Source organism: Anser anser (genome assembly GCF_964211835.1).
Source record: "Anser anser genome assembly, chromosome: 7".
Lineage (NCBI taxonomy): Eukaryota > Metazoa > Chordata > Aves > Anseriformes > Anatidae > Anser > Anser anser.
The window spans coordinates 40,326,428-40,349,138 of record NC_139727.1 but is presented as its reverse complement, the minus strand read 5'-3'; the positions used below and the strand labels follow the sequence as shown (position 1 = coordinate 40,349,138).

At 48.0% G+C, this 22,711-nt stretch overlaps 1 long non-coding RNA gene across 1 annotated transcript; it reads right to left on the bottom strand.

Annotated features, from left to right (window-relative positions):
* Positions 1 to 1,593: 1,593 nt before the first annotated feature.
* LOC310902620 lies at positions 1,594 to 20,696 on the bottom strand. Its single transcript, XR_014586820.1, has 3 exons — positions 19,596 to 20,696; positions 2,221 to 2,457; positions 1,594 to 1,996 (listed from the first exon to the last, which is right to left on the bottom strand). It is a non-coding gene; the product is annotated as an uncharacterized lncRNA (long non-coding RNA).
* Between the last annotated feature and the right edge of the window lie 2,015 nt (positions 20,697 to 22,711).

Below are 22,711 nucleotides of genomic sequence, written 5' to 3'. Positions count from 1 at the left end.
TCGGTTTGTATAAAGGGAAGCACAAAGAGGAGAGCATTAAGCCTTGTAAGAAGGTGCAAGAGTGAATGTGAGTTGGTAGGATGAATGGATGGAAATCATAAATACGTTATCCATACTATGTAATATTTTTGTACTGGATTTAGTTGGTTTAGGCCATGATACTAGCCTAATTCACTTACTGTTCACTTCGCCAGCAGGCTGGGGGCAGCAGGACTGGCCGGCTGCTCTGCCCTCCGCAGTCACTCCCAGCCCGTTCACAAGTAAGCAAGAAAAACACAGGCCATCTTGATTTTTTTTTTTCCCCATAAAAATATCAATAATCATCCCAGGCAGATCAAATAGGCATTCATTTATCTGAACCTCACCCGCTGCCAAACAACAGGCCCTCACCAGCCCTAAAAACCACGTTTGCCATTCCTTGACTATGCACATGTTAAGGTCTGCAAACTGTGATCAGATTTTGAAAATGCTGTTCTCTGTTCTTTGCTATAATAAACCAACCCGTGTTTCTGAATCGGAGTTTTCAAATAATAGCTTTTAGAAACCTAAACAACAACTTCCTTGATGTCGGACTGCCCCATGGGACGCGGTCCCTGCCAATATTAATGCGCACACGTTCAATACATGATGGCTCTTCGTTAGCACTAGATATATATTGTCCTAGCGTCTGAAGTTCCTAGTATTTAATGCCATCTGCTTTGTAGAATCAGGTGTAGCGATATTTGTGTGTGATTATAGTGTTGTTACTGAAACAATATAGAAATCACTGCATGATATTTGCTTGCAACACAGGGTGTCATTCATGAGTTATACATAAATGGCAGCTTTACATATTTAAAAGGAACATGGACTGCTTCATATCTGAAGTATGTTTCCCAGGAGATAACACCACCATTTGATCTATTTTTGATTAAAATGTAAAAATTAAAAATTAAATCAAATGGTAGTATAATTCCTTTGGGAAAACATACTTCAGTTATGAAGTATTCCCCATAGTAACCTTGAGAATCTTACAGCTGTATTGTCTCATCTGTAGGTGGTCTTTTTATGTCTCACATAATTAAAATGAATTGCTGTTAGAGAACCCATACTACTGCATACAGATTTATGAACCTTGAGGCACCTCCATTCACAGACAAACAGTGATATCAAAAGCTCACTGTGCAGATACGCTGCGCCGAGGCAGGTACTGGTAATCGGGATGCTTACCGGTGAGCGTTACTTACCTCCGTCTTGAAAGGGTAAACAAGGAGCATACTGTAAAGCAATAACACATTTCCAATAAAGAATGGTTTCTAAAGAAAGATAGCATACGGCACAACTGCATTCTGCTACGTTTGGGTGTAGAACACTAGTTAAAATATTCAAAGAACATTTTATATACTAAAGAATGGCTAATATGTCACCAGAAAAAGATTGTGAAATTGGATTTACTAGGAAAATGTGCTCTGCAAAATCTAATGCAACTTGTTTATATCAAGCTGCTTTATCAGCCTGACTCAGAATATGGGAATATATATTTGATAAGATTAGAGAATAGTAGGGATCAGAAAAAATAAGACTATAGAATTTGCATTCACATTTTCACATATCTGAAGGACAAAAATGTCATTTATTTTTTGCTTGGTTTTGATTCTCTTAGTCCTGCTAGTGCTATCCATAACAATGACTTGCGACTACGCATTCTGCTCGGGTTGTAATTAAAACTTCTATACATTTCAGTGAAAAAAATGATACAAGTGAAATGCTCAGATATGATGTTTAAATAGAGAAAAAAGAAACATGTAACAATGAAATTATAAAGTCTCTGAGTTCGACAGTGCCTTGTAGAAACATTTTGTACTAAGCAGCAGGAGTGTTCAAATTTCAATGTAATACTTGAAAGAAAAAGTCTCTGATCTTTGAATTTCTTTATAGAGAGGAGTTTTTAATGTATAATCAGACTAAAATCCTCCTGTAATTGCACAGCAAGCGGCCTGTGAAGCTTCAGGACGACCTGCAGAAGGGAGAAGATTTTTCCTCACCTGGGGCACCTGCAGTACACCACCAAGACAAGACACGGTGCTCCCTGTTGCTGCTCAGGCACCCACCAAGAGCCGTGTGGATGCGGGTCTGGGCGGTGGCAGTGGGGCAGCCTCCATCCAAGCAGCACGACAGCAGTTCCCCCTCCAAACTCTATTAACATTTACCCCGTAATTACATTAACATCAGCATACACACCCAGAGCGAATAAAGCTTCGTGCGCGCAGTCCCTCTGCTCGTGCAGCCTCGCGCTTCACCTGAGATCCGCTTGCTCTCGCCTCCAAGCAAAGCAGGGGCACACGTGCGGCCCCAGCTCCCTCCCGCTCTAGCACAAACCAGGGGCAGGAGGAAGAACACATCGATGCCATCTTCCACGTCTCCAAATTAAAATAGCAGTGCTCAAAGCCACCCCGCAGTACAGCAGCAAATAAAAGCCTGAGAAAACAAGGGAACAGACTGAAAGTTTGAGAGAGAGAGCTCCAAGCAGAAAAATTAGAAGTGCAGGGCAGACGTTCACATTTTCACTTACGCAAAGGACAAAATGTTGGCTGGGTAAGAAAGCAGGACCTTCTCAACTGAAAGCACTGAAAAAAGATCACCCAAAACACGCTAGTTGAGACCTTGATTCTTCAAGTTACTGCCCAACCACGAGATTTGTATCCACTGAGTTGCTTGGCTAAGCGCTGCTTGTTATGAATTAGGCCCTAATTAGGGAGAGATTGCATTGGCATCTATTTTCTCAATCATGTCCCAGCACAGGCTCGTCCACACCGTGAGAGGAACATGACACCATTCTAGTGGAGGTCTTACACCTCGTTTCACGCCTTTGATAGTGGCAGCCCCTCTGCATGGCAGGCCACAGCTCAGCGGGACGCCCCCAGCTCCTGCTCTGCCCTGCTGCAGTGCGAGCCCAAGAGCCAGGATATATATATATGTATATGTTTATCAGAGTGTTAAGAAGACTTTAAATAAAAGTTAACTGAGCTCAACACCTCTGTCTTGAAAATGCCCAGTAAGCAAAGATGTTTTCTGTCCATGAGTCAGTAACTCGCAAGGGAAAAAGTCTGTGAAACTTTTTAAAATGTCAACTTCAGAGCACAGCCAAGAAGGAAAACAATTCATAATAATAATAATTTTTTTTTTAAATAAAGGTTTATAAGAAAAGGGAAATAGAAATTGTGTTATTTATTAAAGAGATGCTATTACACTGAAGATTAGACAATTTAGAAGAGTTAGCAAATGATAGTCCACATTTTCTGTCTACTCTTAATTGCCAGGGTTACGTACATGCGGCAATGTTGCCAATGATCAAGTTGAAGCCGTTACAACTCTGGTAAAACACCAGTCAGAAAACACAGATCTTTGCAGACCAACACTTTTGCAGTCTTTTATATGCAACAAATCACCTTCCAAGATTAGAGTCTGTGATAGGTGTTTTAGAAAAGGGGTAAAAGTTTTTCTCACCCATTTCTTTACAAAAGCATTGCTAGATATGTTGAAATGCAGTCAGGTAACTTGGTTTTAGAGCCAGACACCGTGACCCGGAATTTGGGATTCTTGTTACTGCCTTGGGCACAGCTGCTAAGGGTCTGTTGCTGATTAAAGACCTGATTTACTTCAGTGGATCCTTCTGAATCCTCGCTGCCTGCCCAGTGCCCTACACACTGCAGGGTGGAAAAAAATGGGAACTGAGAATTTGCTTTAAATAAAACTCTGATGTGTAAGAGAGGCTTGTTTTGAAACAAGTAAAACAATGCATTCATATTAATAGCAATCACTCCGATACTGTCACAAATACAGTACAAGAGAGGAGCAAAATCAATACTTTCCGTGATTGTATGTCGAAAGTAGTGAATGTCTGCTTTGCCATCGCTGAGTCTTCAATAATTAATTCCGAATCTATAGTAGGTGTTGCACAGCACATCTAAACACGAAAGGAAAGGCAAACAGCAGAAGTTCGGTAGAATTTAAGAGTAACTAGGCCTAACCAGAGTGACCCGTTTGGAGTTCACCCCGTGACGTGATCTGGGCAGGCTCCAACGCAGAACTTAGTTTAAACTTTCTCTCAGAACAGCATCAGCAGGTAAAGACAGCATCCTGGCTTTACAGGTGTGAAAGAGAAGACAATTCAGCAGCAGCATGAATAAATAACGACAGAAACCGAGATTATTAATTGTGCTTCCTTATTTGAAAGGACTTGCCTCCTGCACAGTGCCTGATTTGTGACTATAAATGTGTTACAGTCTTCGGGGCCATTTACAAAATAATAAACGCTTTAAGATTACCCTTCACTTTATGTAATTTTAATATTCTAACTTCATTAATTATCTAAACAGACAACATCTCGGGAGCGAATAAACTACTGACAATCCCGTAGCTATTTTGCCAGCAGGATTTCCTTTGAAGTCGGCGGCAGCTGTAAGCGGACGTGGATGACAGGGCCGAGTCTCACCACGGCTTTTGGAAGAAGAGAAACGAAGAGAGTAGCCCAGAATCCAGATTTCACACACGACAGCCACAGGGTGAGGCAGCAAAGGGCCTTTCCCTCCCACCGCAGGGCAGCTGGCCAGGCCTGCTGGGCCTCCAGTGGCGGCCTGCGCTGCCCCATACACCTGGGGCCTGCGGTGTCAGTGCAGCTCACCCTGTGGAGCCCTGAACCGTAGGGGAACGTAACCCGCAGCCTGAACCACAGGGGAATGTAACCCATGTCCTGAACCGCAGGGGAATGTAACCTCAGCCCGACAGTGATCAGCACGCCGGCAGGCAGACCCGCAGCTGCCCACAGCCCTGCACGGCCTCCCACTCCCGCACTGTGCCTGGCTTCGCCTTCCGTTCCTATGTTAATATGGGCAAGTTAGCCCTCAACGTTTTCCACCTTATTTTGAATTTTATCCAGCTATATGCATATAAATGCTCATATTAAAAGGAATTCATTAATAACTCATATTTAGTTTCCTTAGTGCAAAAGGAGCAAAAATAGTAAATCAGCTAGAAAGAGGAGAGTTCAAAATTACCATCCACAGCCCAATCAGCAGTAGGCCCGCTAATACTCCCTTTAGAGCTCATCAGCTGAGACAACAGATTTCAAAGTATGAATTCTGGCATTGCACAACCCCAGGGCTATTCATTACATTATACAGTTTCCCGTCTGTTTTATGAAAGGTAGAGATGTATATTACAGTAGTTTGCAGGCTATCATTTTCATTAATAATCTGATCCATGTCTTTAGATTATTTTAGTAATTACTTCACATAAAAAGACTACTGAGTATGATTACAAATATGTCTTTGTTTTGATTGTCTGCTTTTGTGGTGAATACCAGATGTCTGAAGTTCTTGACTTTGTTTAACAATATAAATAATGTTCACTGAGGTTTCCAAACGCCTCGCTCTGACCCCAGGAGTATACGACTTAATAATACAACACTCTAATAAACTAGTCTGCAAACTGTTCAAAGTTCAGGAATTAAACCTTATTTGCATACAAAAAACACATCAAAAAGAACATTAATGGCCAAACTCTTTTCTTTTGAAGACCCGCACACCGCTGCGGGTCTCCGGGTGGCGGCTCCGCGCCGTGCCCCCACCCGGGGCCGGGTCCCCCCCGGGCTGCCCCCACGCGTGCCCTGGCTGCCCACGCACCCACCCCTCCTCGTCTGCCACTCGCTCCGTGCTCCCCACCACGACCACGGCTGGCTCTGAGATGTTCTGTTCTGTTCCACCAAGGGGGAGAGCACAAGGCGTAACCTTGTGCTGGGCGCTGTCACGAGATGGGCTCAGGTACTGACGGGCCCTTTTGAAAGGGCACCTGAGGTAGAAAACCAACCCAAAGTGGTTCCGGTTCCTAACTTACGAACGGATGTCTCTCAGCAACGGACAGAGCGTTTTGTCAGAAAACTCTCCTGCTTCCTCAGCAGCACAACCTCTGTCTTCCCTGGATTTTCTTTCCGCAGTTTGACGCTGGCTTCGTCAGCCAAAGGCAGCCTGGTGACTGCAGGTGGCGAAGAGGAACGTGTGCCTGCCCCGCCGGGAAGCGAGGCCACAGAGCATTTTTCCAGCATGCGCTCAGCCGGATGGGCTGAGAGCAGCACCGTGGCCTCCAGCACAACCCTAAGGTGTCTCTGCCCAGGTCACCTTCATTGTCCAGCCCTGAGAAGGAATCAATTTAGAAAACATACATTGTGTACGTCTCCGGCTGGTTAGGATCACCTGCAAGTACAAGCACCTGGGCTAAGGACTAAATTCCTTGCAGCCTATAAAACCTATCAACCTGTTAGAAACTGCCAAACCAAGAAATAAAAGCACCGTGAGGTTTTCTTTAGCTTCACGACTTTCCCTGAAACTGAGAAAATAATTGGAGCCGAAGCACAACGTTCCTTCCCCTGGCTCAGAGGACGCCTGTGTGCGAGGGGACGATACCCACTAATCCTGCTGACCGGGGCAGCTGGGTGCGGGCTGGGGAGCAGGCGAGGGTTTCACGAGTGCCAAGCATATTCGGGTGTCAGTTCTTGGGTACACCTGCAATGAAAAATGTTATCTACAGGAAAAAACGCTGCTCTGCCCTTGCTGCCGTGCAGTCACCTCTCCTGATGCAGTGAAGTGTGAAACACATGCAACAAAAAAAGGAATAAAAAAGCAGAGCAATGTTTTTTTTTATGTAAAAATATGAATAAAAGTATGTTCTCAAAATACATGAGCAGATATTGTGTAGTTTGTTTGCCAATGAAATATCACTGAATTTGTTAAAAAGAGAATTTTGGTTCCACTATGTTGCCAAGGGGGACAGGCCTTTATTTAGGAAACTTAAAATGTACAAATGATTTTTTTTTTTGAATTTGCTTTGCAATTAAACTGCCGTTTCTCACTTTTTGACTTCAATCATGATTAAAAGCATTACTTGACTCACTGATTTAAATCAATCCACACCATCTCTCTCAGATCATCTCAAGCAGTTAAATAAGAAAAGAGAATACCATCAATAACCCATCTGTGTCACAGATGAGAAAACCGTCCCCTTGGGATTGCTTTTACCTATTTTCCACGTTGTGATCCCTAGATTTTCAGGGAGCGGCACAAGCCCATAGGAAACCACAAAAACACAAGGATGTTTAGCTGCAAGCCCTGTACAGGAGGAAGTGGAAGGGCTCAGGCAGCCAGGGCGCACCAAGGACCACCAGTTTACACTCCCCAAATAGGTTCTAGCACATCCTTCAGTAGCAGAGGCATAAATTATTTGTTCCACAAACAATTACTGTGGATAGCTCCCCCTCCTTTGGGGGGACCTCCACAGAAGCAAGGGACAGGCACGGGGCTGATGCTCCCAAGGCTGGCACAAAACCTCGGGCTCAGGGATCCCCCAAACCACCCCAAGCCCACTCACCCAGCCTGCAAGAAGCACGAGCGACCGCGCTCGGCAGCCCAGCCACACCTGCAAGGGCAGCCCCGAGAGCGGGCACTTCTGCTGTGCTTTAAGGGGGTGACAAACATTGCATCCCGGGGAGGAGGCAGCAGAGCCAGCAGCGGGGAGCAGCGCGGGGCTGCTCGCGGTGCCTGGGCATGTTCCCGCTCAGCGGCAGTTCCCAAGTTGTCTAATTGCCCTTGATGCATCTGCTCTCCCCCAGGAATGCCATCCAGACCTAGCAGCTCCAGATGTCTGCATATTATGCAGGAAGCTGGTAAACAAATTCCTCCTATTTTTCCTGCTGGTAATTAGAAACGTAAGAACACATTGTTTAACAGGCAAAGAAGCCACCAAAGATGTTTCATATGCATTTATAGCTGCTTAGTGTCTCTGAAATAGGTGATAAACGCTGAATATTGTAAGTCTTCTAGATTACTCCTTGTTGCTATGAGATCAGGCTTTGCAAAAAGGTGCTTTGTTAAGAAAAAAAAAAAAGAAAAGGAAAAAAAGTATGAGTTGAAATGCCAGTTAAAGTTGGGATAAACTTCTGATCAACCTTCCAGTGTGACCATCACACCAAGGTAACAGAGCCACCTCACCTAAACCAGCTGTCTCAAACAGTTCCAGCTTTTCCCCCCGCTTTAACTCCGGAGTAGGTCACCGCTCAGTCCCTGCTCCTTCCCTCCCCGTTAATTTCCTTGCATGCTTGAGCAATCCTGCCCTAACAGGAGGGATGGCTTAGGTGGCTTCAGGAGTCTTTTCCAGCATTAATTGTTATGATTTTAGAGCCCCGCTGGGTGAAGACTTGGGAAAGGAGAATTTGTTCCGAGGGTTGTGAGGAAAATGAGAAAATTCAGCGCCGCGGCTGCGCCCAGCCCCTGCAGAAGGGCAGTGCCGTGCCGGGAAGCACGGTGTGGCTTCGTGTGCCTGGAGGGGGAGTGAAACCAGCCCAGCCCGCAGGCAGGCAGGCGTGGCGCTCACAGACAGCACAAACCACGGATCCACAAACCTAAAGTTTACAGGTTGAGGAAGTTCAGGAGCAGCCAAATAAACATTCAGAACCACGTCGGTGCTCTGCTGAAGCGCAGCCCCTGGTTTGGTGCTGGCTGCGGAGGAGACCTCCCCGGGGTGCCCCAGCACCGCGACGCTGTAGGAGAGGGCCTCTTGTCCCCGCTTCAGACCAAGGAGGGACTGACCCGAGATTGCTCTGCAGCACTGAGGAAAACCTGTGGCAGTTACATACATAAATAGCTGTCCCAAAATTGATGTACGATCTTCTCAGGCTGTTTTTTCACCTTATGGACACAAGGGATGCGTTGCCCTGAGTTTAGGGGGAAACATGGAGTGAGGCCGAGGCGATGCTGCCTTGGGTAGCCAGGAGGCTTCTCGGAGCCTTCCCCTTACGTAGCCACCACCCTGGGGCCCCTCACTCCTGCCCTGCCTGCTCCCACCATGGAACGTCAGCAAGCACCGGTGCTGCTGTGGCTCGGGCAGCGGGCACCACATGGCACTGGTACGAGCATCCCAGCACCCCGACTCCAGCGAGCCCTCGCTTTGAGAAGCCTCGTGCCCCGGGAGCTGCCACGGGCTCTGCTCGGCCGCTGCTGCTGAGCGATGCGTTTTGCAAAGTGTTTTTTCGCACAATATGCAGAAAAGACACCACACTGCTGAGGAGCTATTTAGCCCAGAGATCGCCCAGAGCATTACGGACTGCCCCCTGGCCCTCTGCCTCCCGCCTGTCCGCGGGGCACAGCGGGCCCGGTGCCCAGGGCAGGATGCGGGGAGGCCGGCCCGCCGCCAGGCCTCCTCGTGCCGAGGCTGGGAGCAGCAGGCCGCTGTCCCTCAGCAAGGCCCGAGAGGAAGGCGAGCATGAAGTTACCGCGCAGAGCGACATCTACATCAAGCAGGGCTGGCAGGCGAGCACATAACTCACGGCGGGGTGTAATGCCAGCTCTGCACAGGATGTTTAAAGATCCATTTCGAATTCATTATTCTTAAGCAGAAATAAACTGCCAACATGCAAAATAAGTGTGTACATTTGCTATTTTCATCGTGTCTTCCGCCGCGCTTCATCTGGCTCAGGTGTGCGCCGCGGCTGTACCTGTCAGAGGACTAAGATCACTCCTGCTTCTTACTGCGATGAAAGAATTAAATACAAAATCTTCTGTAGGAAGCAATTGTGAAGTGTGGAAGTTTCTAGTCAGGCAAATAAATTGGATTTAAGTATATTACAGTCATAATCTTTTTCTGCCTCTCTCCAGACAGCCTTTGTACATGGAGAAATGAGAATGTATTCTCAGACAAATCTTGACCTGAGGGAGAAGGCTGCGGGAATCTGGATTTTCAATAACATAAGACAATAAAGCTCAGACTTCTAACCTGCCGCAATATGGTAAAAGTATAAAGAGCTTAGCAACTAATAAAAGAAAAGGGTCTTCCAACTCATATTTGAAGATCTAGACCCCCAAAAGGACACTTCATAAAGATCATAATGGGTTAGTCAGTATCTAACAGATACCATGTACCTTGTTGACCAATTGTCTGACAGTTGTCTTCTGCAGGCCTGGATATTAATAAGCCTTGTGTTGATTTCCTTTGGGTATTTTGTCTTCGTAATTGTACATCTACTTGTTGTGACACTGCAGCTCGCTATATATTTATTTAATGCGATTCCTATAGCAAAATATATATATATATGTATGCTATTGTTTTCCTTAGATGATATGCATGCACCGCAAATTTCATCTCCCTCTAAGGTATAGTGAATCAAAGCCGTTACAGGGTACGGGAGAGCATGCGGTCTTGGGGCAAAGAGGAAATCCAGATGTGTTTTCCCCTTAGGTGTGAATATGTCTTACTCCTTGCATTACATGGGGAATATAAAGGGATTCAATTATCACTGCATTTTTGTTTCTAATAATAACAAAGACTAGTTCTGGAAGGTATTCCAGTTAAATAATATTTTGACAGATAATGCTAGTGCAAAGTAGCTGTCACTCACACAGCAAGATGAAGGGGAAGCAGATGCATAAGAAAGATCAGAGTGGCTTATGTAGTGAAAATGAAGCCCGTTAAAAACTCCTCTCACCAACAAAACAAAGACTGTCTGCGGCTTGATCCCGCTCTCACCGTTTTCTGTACGTACAGCTACAGAATAAAATGCAAATATTTAGAGATTGCACAGTATACGTACACTGCAGTTTTCCATAGATTTTCAAACCTAGGCATGTTTTAGAGCACGCTATATTTCACGGCTCCCTCAGTCATGCCAACCGTGGCCCAGCAGCCAGAGGGCATCAGGACAGAGCGGGGCATGGCCTCCGTGAGCCTCCTTGCGGGTTCCTGCAGTCCTGGGGCCAGGCCGCCCTTCTCACGAGGCACCGGCCGTGTTGCTGTCGTGGCCAGGACACCCCCATCAGATGCCAGTCAGTCCCATGCAGGCCAGGAAATACCAAACTGGTCCGTATCTCATCGCCTTTGTTCGCCCACTGAATCCACGCTCAGCATGCCGTAACTTGGCCTATTTCTTGGACTACTCAGGCCAATTCGTGCCCTTATCTTCACCTAATTGTCAACATGCTTCATTTCATTTACCTCACGCACCTTAACCCTGTGAAAAGGGGTTTCCTTTTTCACCTGCAAGGTATCCCATGCAGGTGCTTTAATACACCGCGACCCTTTCCTCCAGGACCTCGTGGTACCCGAGCCCTGCCAGCACCAATCCCTGCGCGAAGCCCCGGCCGCTTCTCCCTCTCCCCAGCAGCAGCATCGCCAGCCCGGAGGCGCGGCGATAAATTATAAATCACACGGTGATCTACCGCAGCACCAGTGAGGCAACGCCTGCAGAGGGGCCCGCAGGTAACAGACCTCCTCAGAGGCTGCTCCGTGCCGGGCCCTGGCACCTCACCTAGACGAGGAGATAAACTGTGGGGAATGAGAGGACCGGCAGCCGCGTTTAGAGGTGTTTGCTCGGGGGGAAGACTCAATTACAGCTCACAGTATTTCAGAACAAGTCTCCAAAGTTTGTTCTGATGCAAATTCTGAAATGCCGATCAATAGCTTCCCATTCAGTTTTTTAAAGGATTAATTTTCTTTTTTGGCAGCGCTGAATCCTTCCTGGAAACTGAGCGCAAAGCTTAAAATATGGGATTATGAAGGAAAATGCATATAGGTTTGGTCAGAAGAGGCTGCTGTGCCCGGGAGAGCGTGGGTCAGATATCCCAAATCCCCACTCCTTCACCCCGAAGAGCCTCTCTGCACCCAGCAGTGGCAGATGCCAGCACAAGGAGCTGCTTGACATCCAGGAGAGGTCTTAAATCATTCCTCCAGAGCAGCATATCTTCACCCCAAGTGTTCTTAACTAGAATTTTGAGTTTTGGGGTGAAATTCCACTTGGGAAAGAAAAACAGGAAACAGTCAAATGTTCCAGAAGGAAGAAACAAAGCAAGAATGGGCACAGATATTGATATTTATAGGAGCACAGCAGCCCAGGAGATTGCAGGAGGAGCTCATTTTTGGGGGGGGTGCTTCTGGGAGAGCGCTGTGAATGGTGGCATAAGGCAAAGGAGTAATCCTGCCTGGCAGCCCTAACAATAACTGCTTCAAGACCATGTAGGAGTCTTGAGACAAGTGGAGACTACTTTTTTAATGCGTTATTAGTATACAGTGCACTACAACTCATGTCTTTGTCACTGCTTAAATATGTCCAGTAAAGCTTCCTTTTTAAGGCAAGTGATGTTAGGAAACTTTCCCTTCAAGTGGCAGTGGCAGAAGCAAGAGGATGCACAGCCCCAAGAACCACACTTCCACAGCACGTGGCACTTGTCACCAAACACTAATTGCTTTTTCTTTATTTTAATCTTCATACAGACTTATAAGGTACATAAAGCTGAAGGTAACGAGCATCTAATTTTATCCTTTGTTTGGTAGACATTAGCTTACAAAGCCATAACTGAGAGCTGCAGCTAAACCTGGAAAGGAAATACTAGATTTTCATTTACTACAGTGCGATGTATTTTAGTAAGTCTGCAGTGCCTTTATGAAAATACTTGGTTTCATTGCCCACTTTACCTGAGGTTCTTTAAAGTTATATAAATAGATTTCTGAGCAAGCAATAAATAGGGTTTGCTTTTCTCCCCTCAGACTGGTTAAAGTAGTCCAAAATCCAGCTAGTACTAATGCTGTGGCCGTCTCGGTGCTGCATGAGAACTCAGGTGCTCGAGAACTTCCAGCTACAAGGTAACAGCCATGTTGGTGACATCTACTGTACAAAAGCCATACAAAATGCTGCGTGCCAAGAGCCACCGCCACGGGAAGCCAGGCTGGGCACACGCGGGCTTCTGAGCACGAACCCTGAGGTCACAAATGGAAGGGAACAATTCTGCACAACACAAGAGCCCCACCCCTGGCATCCAGTACGTAATCACATCACATCCGATTGAGCCAGAGGGAGCTAGAAGGCGGCACTGGATGCTGAAGACCTCCAGCTCAGCAGCAGCTCCTTCCAACGCCCCACGGGAACAGCCCAAGGGCAGCAGGGCACAGGAGCGGGTGCCCCGTGGGGGCCGCGCTTCTGGCATCACGTCTGTAGCAGCTCCTGCATCTGCTGATCCCTCGCCTTGTTTCACTGACATGGATGTTTCCAAGCTGATACTTAACTTTTATGGTCAAAACCAATATTTGCTGGTTCTCTGATTATATGAAGCTGGAACAGGACGCAGTGATGGGAGCTGGGCAGTCTCGTACCCTTGTCCTCTGTATTTAATCACTGAAGGTGCAGCTGGTAGCCCCGTGCAGAGGTTTGTGGCCCAGCAGCTAATAACACACGGGCACTTGCTGGAGGAGACCGAGTAAAACGGGCTAATGTGATCTTGCCATGTGGTAATTTTCCAGATAAATGGACAGTTGCTTCAACAGTTCCACTGTTGAAGGTCAATGATCCATATAATACAGGCAATTACAGAAGTATTTCCATTGCAGACTCGGTGACAAATTTTTAGTGCAAGACAACAAATAAACTGTAGCAAAAGCACAGGGATGGGGGTCGGAGCTTCGAGGTCCTGCGCCTGGCTCCAGCCTGCCTGTCTCTCCCTTCCCCATGCCCACGTGCATCGTGCTGCTACTACGTCAGCCCACTTTGACCCGTCTTAATCCTCTTTTAACATCAAGCCTAGATCACCAACTCATTGCTTTTACATATTTTGCTGGTTTCCTCTGTCCTAATTCAAAGTCAAGCACTCGGTTACCTTACCCAGATTCTCTAGTGCTGAAGAGAAAAGAAACCAGGTAAGGGAGAACTCCTTTGCAATTCGAAGGCTTGGAGTCCCGGCGGATACACAAACGTAACCATTTCTAATTGCATTTCAAAGACAAGGCAAAAAGCATTCTCAGGGAGTACGTACAGCTGGTACTCACAGACACTGTACGCAGAGCTAGCTTAAATCACAGCTTACATGCTAGCAGCTTATTCATTGAAAAGAAGATTCCGAGCAATAGACGGATTGAAATAAATAATTGTTTTGTGTAATGAAGTGTGCATGAGGAAATAACCACTTGTACCACAGCACAGGCTCTTTTAGCATTACTTGCATCTTCATACAGCAGCTCCTTGCTGCGCTGTATTACAGCCTGCCACCAGAAATCAATACCAAAGCCTCTGAAAATATTTAAGAACATGCCAAAGCCGCTCCCCAGCAACACTAACATTTTCAACCCTGAGCTTGTAAAAAGCAAAGCAGTTCTTGCAGTTTCAGCACTTGCTTATAAAACGTCTACATGCAACAACAAAATGTAAAATATACAGGTGCCCGTAGTCATCCAAGCACTGCAGAAGTTTAACGATAAACACATAAGACCCTGAAAGACTTTTGTGATTTCTGATGGGAATACATTAAACCTGTAGCAGTGCTTCCCCTGTGAATTGTACTTCTGTTTCAGTTTCAGTTTACTGCTGCTTTTACCCATCATGTAAGAGACAGACTGCCATTTCATTCCACCAAAGTGAACGGGAAACATCAGTAAAGAGCAGCCTTAATGGTGGAGGAATTCACCAGGGACGAACTTTTGAGTAGTTCAAGAACCTATTTCAAAATTTAAGCAGATTTTGCTAAAAAGGAAAGAGGGAAGAGAGACTCGAAATGCTAGGGTTTAACCTTCACGTATGAAGTGAAAAAAAAAATGCATCCACTGCCACCTCGGGCAGAAGCCTTTCCTCCGCTCCCTCGAGCAGGACCACGAGCCACCCACCACGTGCACTCAGGCAAAACAGTCACGGCTGTTCTCAGGACCCAAGGCTTTCAGATACAGACACTTCTGAAAATAAGCAATTTTGCGTGAAATCAGTAGAGGGATGGTTGTGCTATATCACGAGGAGGGTGGTTCATTTTTGGAATATTTGTCAATAACATACAGTAGTCGTGTAGCAGCCAGGTGTGTCAGACACCTGCTGGTGCTGCACGTATACCAAAACCCCACGTTTCCCATGGACAGCGATGGGACGGCCACGGGGCGGCTCCGCACAGCAGGACCCAGCATCAGCCCTGCCTCTGCTCCGTCTGCCCACGAGGGCCCAGACCTGAGCACAGCAGGAGCGTGCTCGGTGCTCCGACGTCCCAGCTGAGAAGTCAAGGAGAAGTCTCTGCCTTCTGCAAAGCCCCTCGCTGTGCCGAGCTCCTGAGGCACTTCTGTAACGTCTGGTTAACTATCTGATGTCTAATCCCACAAAATAAAGGAGGGTAATTATTTGGCAAGGTGTGTCCCAAAAAGTCTGTTTTAAATAGAATTGATGCAATTTTATTATTTTTTTTTTTAATTGGTCTCTCATTGCTGTGCAGAGCAACTGCCCCCAAGGAAGTCCAGTGCATCCGCTCCAAACTTTTCTGGAAGCCTCATCCCAGCAGATGATGTGGAAAGTATAAATTTACGGGCAGACCCAAACCAGTTCAAATGCTAAGACTCCTGCTACGTATACAAAACAAGCTCTTTTCCCCCACCTTCCCCCGCTGCTGTTTTCTCTTGTAATAATTATGTAATTGCATGCTATTTCAGAAAACCGCATAAAAGTTGGCTCTATTGTGATTAATTGTCCCCATGGCTTCTTGTAAAATTTTCAAAGTTCCAGCTGGTCACACAGGGCTTAGTTTACAAAAGTGTTGCACATTATTAGATTTTCCGATAAAGTGTGTTCTTTTGTGATTCAGAAAACCGCTTCTCCTCCAGACAACTGGCATCCTCTTTGTTATTCACCCAAGAGATACGCGAGCCAAAATGGAGTGCACTCAGATGAAAAAAGGTATTCCCAATCAGACATGCAGATTAAGCATTACTTATGCAGTGCAAAGCAAACATTACAAAAGTTGCAGTTCGAGCTCTCCCTGCACCACAGGCAGGCTGAGGGGGCGCGCTCAGCTCGGCCGGTGCTGCCCTTCCCACCGGCCGTGGCAGCAAAGCTCACGGCTGCAGCCACCCCACCCTGGTGGGATCCCAGGGCAGGTCCCAACTGAATCCCGCTCCAGCCATTTTGTCACACGTGATATTTGACTTCTGAGAAATGCAGACGGAAGGAAGGCAGGACAGAAGGGACCCGACATCACCGCGCACCTTTCCAGATACGGGCTCTGACTTCTGCTTTCCTCCGCATACCCGATCTTCATGCCACCACCTCCCAACACTGCGTAGGGCCAAGAACAAACCCAGAAACGTCCCCCAAGAAACACCACAACCAGACCTTCTCTACCTGGGCCACGTCATTGTATCCCTGGGAAGAAGCAGGTGTGGTGGTGGTTAATACAACATCCGAGAGAAGAAGCAATAGCAAGGAAGATGGGACCACCAGGAACACCACGGGGCTGTGCTCACTCCGCTCTGCCGAACGTGGGGCCAGAGAGAGAAATATACTGAAATACGGAGGGCAAAAAGGTAACTTCACTGCAAACAAGGAGGCGCGGAACGCTGAAAAGCATGTTTTGAGACAAGCAGATTGTTCTGTTGGTCTACCAATACCGTAACTCTTGGGATTGCTCTGTCACCACCATGTGCGTGCGTCCCTTAACACTGGCCTGGACGCAAACCCAATGCGAGCCCTCTCAGGTGTCAGAAGGGGCCAAGCTCATCCTACGACTGCTTGGAGCAGTCGGGAGAGCATCGGGTGGAGGGGGGGGGGGGGGCAGCAGACGCCAATGGAGCCGCAGGCAGACCTGCCTACAGTGACCTCCAAGCTGTGAAACTGAAAGCAGTTATTCCACAATATCGGAGTTACTGGGTGATAAAAATGGCAGTAAATGTTAAGTTATACAGGAAGCAGGGAAAAGACAGTCCTAGCTTTATATTATTACCAAGGTTTCTGAGCTATTACCATTTACAAAAGAATCATTGTAATTCTATGAAGAATTCGGCTCAGTGCTCAATCGCAAATGGAGTATTAAGGATTACAAGGAAAGAAATTGAAATGAAAACAGAAAACATCACGATCGTGTAGATGCGGTGTGTGCCTGCCCATTGAACACCACCTGCAATGCCGGTTCCCTCCAGCCTCAAAGTCAATATAATAAAGCCAGGAAAAAAGTACAAAAACAGTTTAAAAATAAAATAAAAACAAAGCTTTCTTGGTTAGAGTAATTCAGTAGGTTCAGGGGATGTTTTTTCAGGGTGAAGAGCATGGCAGACATGAATGAGCTGAGGGGAGAATGATCCATCTGGGGCAAGCGCCCTCAGACACTCCCCAGCTATCCCTGCGATCCCCTCGGGTCTCCTACAAGAACTAGATACTCATCCACAGCAGTAGGAGGCTTTAAGGATAAAGTGTCTGTAAGCCACTACTTCCATCTGGAAAGAGAAATCCCCGTCAAAGGCACAAACATTTCCTGGTGGCTAAACTTAGAGAACCACCATTGTTCCTGGGGATGCTAATAAATAATCCAAGTCCCCTCATCTCCTGCTGCCCCCTTTCCCTCTCACTTTGTACTATGCAAAACAAAAATATTATCATCTATATGGCATCCTTCTTGAAAGGCATGCATTTCAAATAGTATAAAGAAGTATTGTCATAATGAGGTTAATGACAATAGGGTTTCCAATATCAAAGAGCCAACATGCAGCTGCTTTATAGTATGAAGCGATATAGCACAGAGCTCCATAATGAGAGTAGAGTTTTTGGGTTACGCATTTTAATGAGTTTGTAATAAGCAAACTACTATGGAAGCAGTAATTTGCATTTCACAGCACTATTTAGATAGAATACTTTGTTAACACTCACTACATTGAAGCAGGAAAATTAGTCCAACTTCATAAGGATTTAGAGTCTGAACATGCACAGGCCATTGTGCAGAAGATTATATGCCCTTAGAGCTGAAAGAAAAGTTACTTGGTAATACACATGGGGGGAGAGAAGAGCAGAGAGGAGTGGAGTACCTTCGCCTTCTCACCTGTAGAATAACGTAGCAATAACCACTGCTGCCTTTGTGCTGCCCCTGCCTCGTTTGGTGTCTCGGTTTGCACCTTGCGGTAGTGTCGCACATCAACATTTTGTTTGAAAGAAGCATCTCCAACACCGGGCACAGCCGAACTAGCCCCGTGTTGCCACGTACCAGTGCACCGCTTGCTTTCTGCCCTGGCCCCTGCAGCCACCACCGGCACCGCTTGGCTCTGCTGCCTCAGTCCCGCGGCTCGCTCCCCATCATCCAAGCTCCCCCAGCCCCGCAGTGAGGAGACAGAGGTGTCTCAGGTACGTGGTGTGCGTGTAGCACCGCGCACGCCATGCTCCACGGAGCACCGTGCTGCGCTCATTACAATTCATTCGATAAATAGATGTACCTTAAGAACAATGCATTCATCTATTAACGTTCCTTATGGGAGACATAATCAGCTTCATTAGAAGTCATTATTATGGTAAAACCCTGAAAAAAAACCATCACGTACAAGCAGGCAGCACGATCAATTAAAAACCTGGACTATGTGACTAATATTGACAAACGCTCACAGGGGCACACGGCGCAGCATCGCCGCGCTGCAGCGGCCCCGGGACGGGCTGAGCACACCGTGCTCGGAACAGGCAGCGAGAGCAGGGGCACAACCACGGGGAGACCTCCCAGAAAGAGCCCCGGCATCAGAGAGCCAAAGCAACCAAACCCTTTGCTGCTTTCCTTGTTGCCCACCTTCTGCAGGTCCTCTCCAGGCAGTACGGCACAGCTCAGGCCCCCTCTGCCAGCAGCGATGGGCAGGAGCAGCAATGGGGGATCCCCCTTATAAGCTTGCCTCAAGACAAGGCACAGCTCCAGGAGAGGCTGACAGCCCCCTGCGGGGCCCAGGACACCTTCGGGTTGGCCATTTTGTGACTCGCAGCAGGCAGCGCTCCATGCCAAGCACGAGGCCAGGCCTGGTGGCAGCACTGCCCTCCCGAGTGACCATCCTCACCCGCAGGGCCCAGGAAGCTGCAGCTTGTGCTTGGCGAGATGTCATTTCTAATCCATAACAAACAAGGCCTTGATCTTCTTAAACAGTTTGAGCCTGCTCTGCCACACACATTCACAGCTCAACAGCCGACTGTTTCGGGCACGTAACTGCCACAATAAAACAAGAACTGGGCTCAGGCAGGAATTCGGGTTGCAGGTAGCCACTAAAAGCTTTTCCCACCCCATTCATCAGCGGGAAAGTTGAAAGCTGTTATTCATCAGGACTAACACATCAGTTGTTAAGTCAATAGCATTGATTTGCGGGGGGGACCAGGGTTGCACTCAGCAGACAGCTGCTCCATAAGTGCCGGGCAATGGGAGTGCTCCAGGAGCCACAGCTCCCAGGGGAGCCCAGGGGTGGCAAAGCCACAGGGGCCACGGAGAAGGTACTGAGGCCCCGCTGGTTTTTATGCCACAACTCTGACTCAAATTATCCCACAAGCTAATACCTAGGAAAAGGCACAGGAACCAGAGGCCTCCTCCAGGCCCAGAAGTTTAACCAACCTACAGCTAGAAGAAAGGACTACTAAAATGCTTGCCCTTATAGCAGCTATTACTTCATAATTTATTACTTAAGCAGCAAAGGAAAACAAACTACAACAGCAATACATAGCCCTCAGAACAGAGTGAGAAGGAAGCAGTCTGATGGGAGGACCCACAGTCAAGGGGCAGCTGCGGGCCCAGACCATCCCCGGTGCTGCACGGAGGCATAGCTCCGCTCCCTACCTGCTCCTGGAGCTTTGAACGTAGCTCTGCACCCAGACGACGTTCACAAGCATGGGACAAGGCCACCAGGCACCCGGGGTCCCGCTCAGCCCTGATGCTGGCAGCAGTTCTCGCGGTGCAGCACACGGCCCCCCTTGCCATTAAGCCTTCAGGGCCGTTAGCGCCATGATCAAATAAAGAGATACAGTAATTTACAGCAGTAAGCTGTAATCTCCTCTAAATAAAGAATTATTGCTTCCTCCTTTAGCAAGGCCTCAGACGCGCTGGGCTGACTCCTCCCTGCAGCACCAGGAATCCTCCCTTGAGACCAAGCAGAAACAGGTGACAGGCATCGGGGGCGTGCAGGAGCCTCCCCAGCAGCAGGCAGCGCACCTGGGCACTTCTCACAGGTGCTCACGGCAGAGCACAGGGCAGTAAAACAAGGCCTTAAGCCTTCAGGGGTAAAAAAAAAAAAAAAACAGGGTACAGTCACCCTGTTGCCTGGGTGGATTTTTGCTCTTGCAAAACATCCAGCAAGTCCAAGTGCAGCACCGGTGGAACGGTGTGGGGAAGGCAGACGCTCCCAAAGCACTGGAAAAAATGGTAAAAAGTCCGAAGAGGAAAGGGCCAGCTACTCTACACGCCAGCCAACTACCAGCAGCAAGTTGGAAACATAACCTTTACAGCTTTGTTTCCAGCCTGCTATGTTTGGCTATTATCTCTCGCTGCAGCATTTGGTAGGTGGGCCGGTAGTGACTGAAAGGCGAACGTGCTCGGGAGATCTGAAGGAGCGCTCGGTGAGCCCCCGGGGCCCAGAAATAGCCAGGGGAACAACTGCTGCCTGCGCTGCCAGCGGGAGGGGAGAAGCTGGCTGCGGTGTGGCGTTTCTCCTGGTCAGCTACCGCAGCCGTGACCCTCACGTGTGCGACGTGTGTGCAGCACTTAGGCTGCTCGGAGTTCAGGAAGGACAGAAGTAGGGCACAAGGTGGCTGGTGCAAGCCCTGCAGGCAGTGCGGGCGCTAACGCTGCAGCAGCCCCAGCACCACTGCTGACCCACAGCCAGCGGCTCCGCAAAGGAGTTCACAGCATTTCTCTGAAGAGTTTTAGAGATAAGGCCCCACGAACCACCTTACAAAAAATAACCAGTAGATGGCAGGCCTGCAAAGCCTGATAAGATCACGCAAGTTCATTTTATTTTAGTAAGAGACAGAATGATATTTTAAAGACAAATGTTTTTATACTTTAACTACCCTAACAGGATCTATTAGTACATCTGTAGAGATATTTTAAAGAGTTATGGCTACAGGATTACAATTAGTGCACCAAGCCACCCAGATCACGAAGATCCATTTGAGTCAAAGCTGTTTTTCAAAACGAAATAAAGCAGAGCATCTAATAAAGTGCAGATAGTTTCTCTACAACAATATTCAGATCATTTTAAGCATCAGCCAAGTCTGTTCAGGACTATTGCCATCAACGTGTTTCTAAGATAGTAAAGACGTCAGAAGCACGAGTATGTACCAGTGCCTACTTCCAGCCTCCAAGAAAAATAAGCGTTATTTTCTTGGAAAATAATGAAAGAAAGGAGTATGGTAAGTCCTACATCCTGCACAAACCAGTCATGCCCCACCTTCAGTTGTGCCCCATGCAGTATGGCTCCCACCATAAAAAATGCTGTTTTGAAACACGTCAGGAACTTTTAAATAGCAGTTCAGATGAGGAATAATCAGAGCTACTTGCTCTTGGTGAGGCAAACACAGCACCAAGCGGCTCCAGGCAATCGATACTCCAGCACCCAAGGGTGCAGACGGGGAGGGACCCGTCCCACTCCGTATCAGCAACGGCCTGAAGGCACACACCAACACTTCTTGGGATTTTTCTCAATGCTTCACTACAGGGCTTCCTTCCACAGGCAGCTTACCTCAGTATTTTACATGTGCCTGATTTTGAGATCTTATTTTGAATTTAGTGGCACTTATAACACTTCTAAGTCAATACAGTCGATTTATATATTAACTCTTTTTGCCTTGGTTTATGGATTTACTTTACTGCAATATTGCTAGTCCTGAGTCCAAGGCACCCCTCTCCCCTGTTCCGCAGCACAGCCAGGGACGCGCAGGAGCAGCGTGCTGCCGGAGCTGGGGGGGCTCCAGCAGAGCCCCAGGCTGCTGCCCGGGGGGCTGGGGGCATCGCGGCTCCCGTGCACTGCCAGAGGAGCCCCATAATGGGTGGCTTGGTTTTCCTCACATCGCACAGAAGTTGCGTTTCTTGACTTTGGCGTCGTCACCGTGAAATCACAGCCCTCAGATTACATCCCTGCGGTGTTCCAGCCGTAACGAGCAGACACCGACCTGCAGAATAGAACAACCCCCCCCCCACACACACCCTCCTGTCCCAAGGCAGAGGCCACCTCCAAGAGAGCCTCCCAACAAATCCTCCCCGGGCCTGCTGCTCGCACCCGAGCCGAGGTCGCTCCTCCCGGTGAAGGCAGCAGCAGTGCCTGGCAGCTCGCACGGCCCAGGCCGCCCCTGCTCTGTGCCACGGGGAAGTGAGAAAAGCCCAAACCCTGCTCAGACCCAGCCTGGGGGAGCCCCAGGGGTGCTGCGTGCCCGGGGACACGTCGCTGCAGTGATGCTCCAAGGCAGGGAGCTCTTTCCCTGGGCTGTGCCCTGCGCCTGCGCCGCAGTCCCGAGGAGAAATGTGGAAAGGTGTGGAACCTCTCAAGCCACCACGTGCAGTCACTGAATTTTTCTGACTGCATCACTGCTCCGTACAGGCCGGGACCTCGCTGGGCAGAGCTAACCAGCAGGCTGCGGGCAGGGCTGTCGAGGAGCAGGAGATGCCGTGCGGAAGAGCTGCGGACACAGCCAGAGGCCAAAGCCCCAGATTTGTCTCCACGCGTCAGCAACTGCTCTGCCCGGGCCCTGGGAGCTTTTCCCTGCTTTGTGCACGGATCTGGGCTCACTGAGCTGCGGATCCACCACACAGGGCAGCCCGGAGCGTGAGGCCCAGGACCCAGAAGGGGAGGCGTGATACATTTGTACAGAAAATGAGGAGCAAATTGCATCAGTAGGAGTGATTAACCAACAGAAAACACTTACCAGGAGCTGTTGTGTATTCTCTATTACAACTTTATT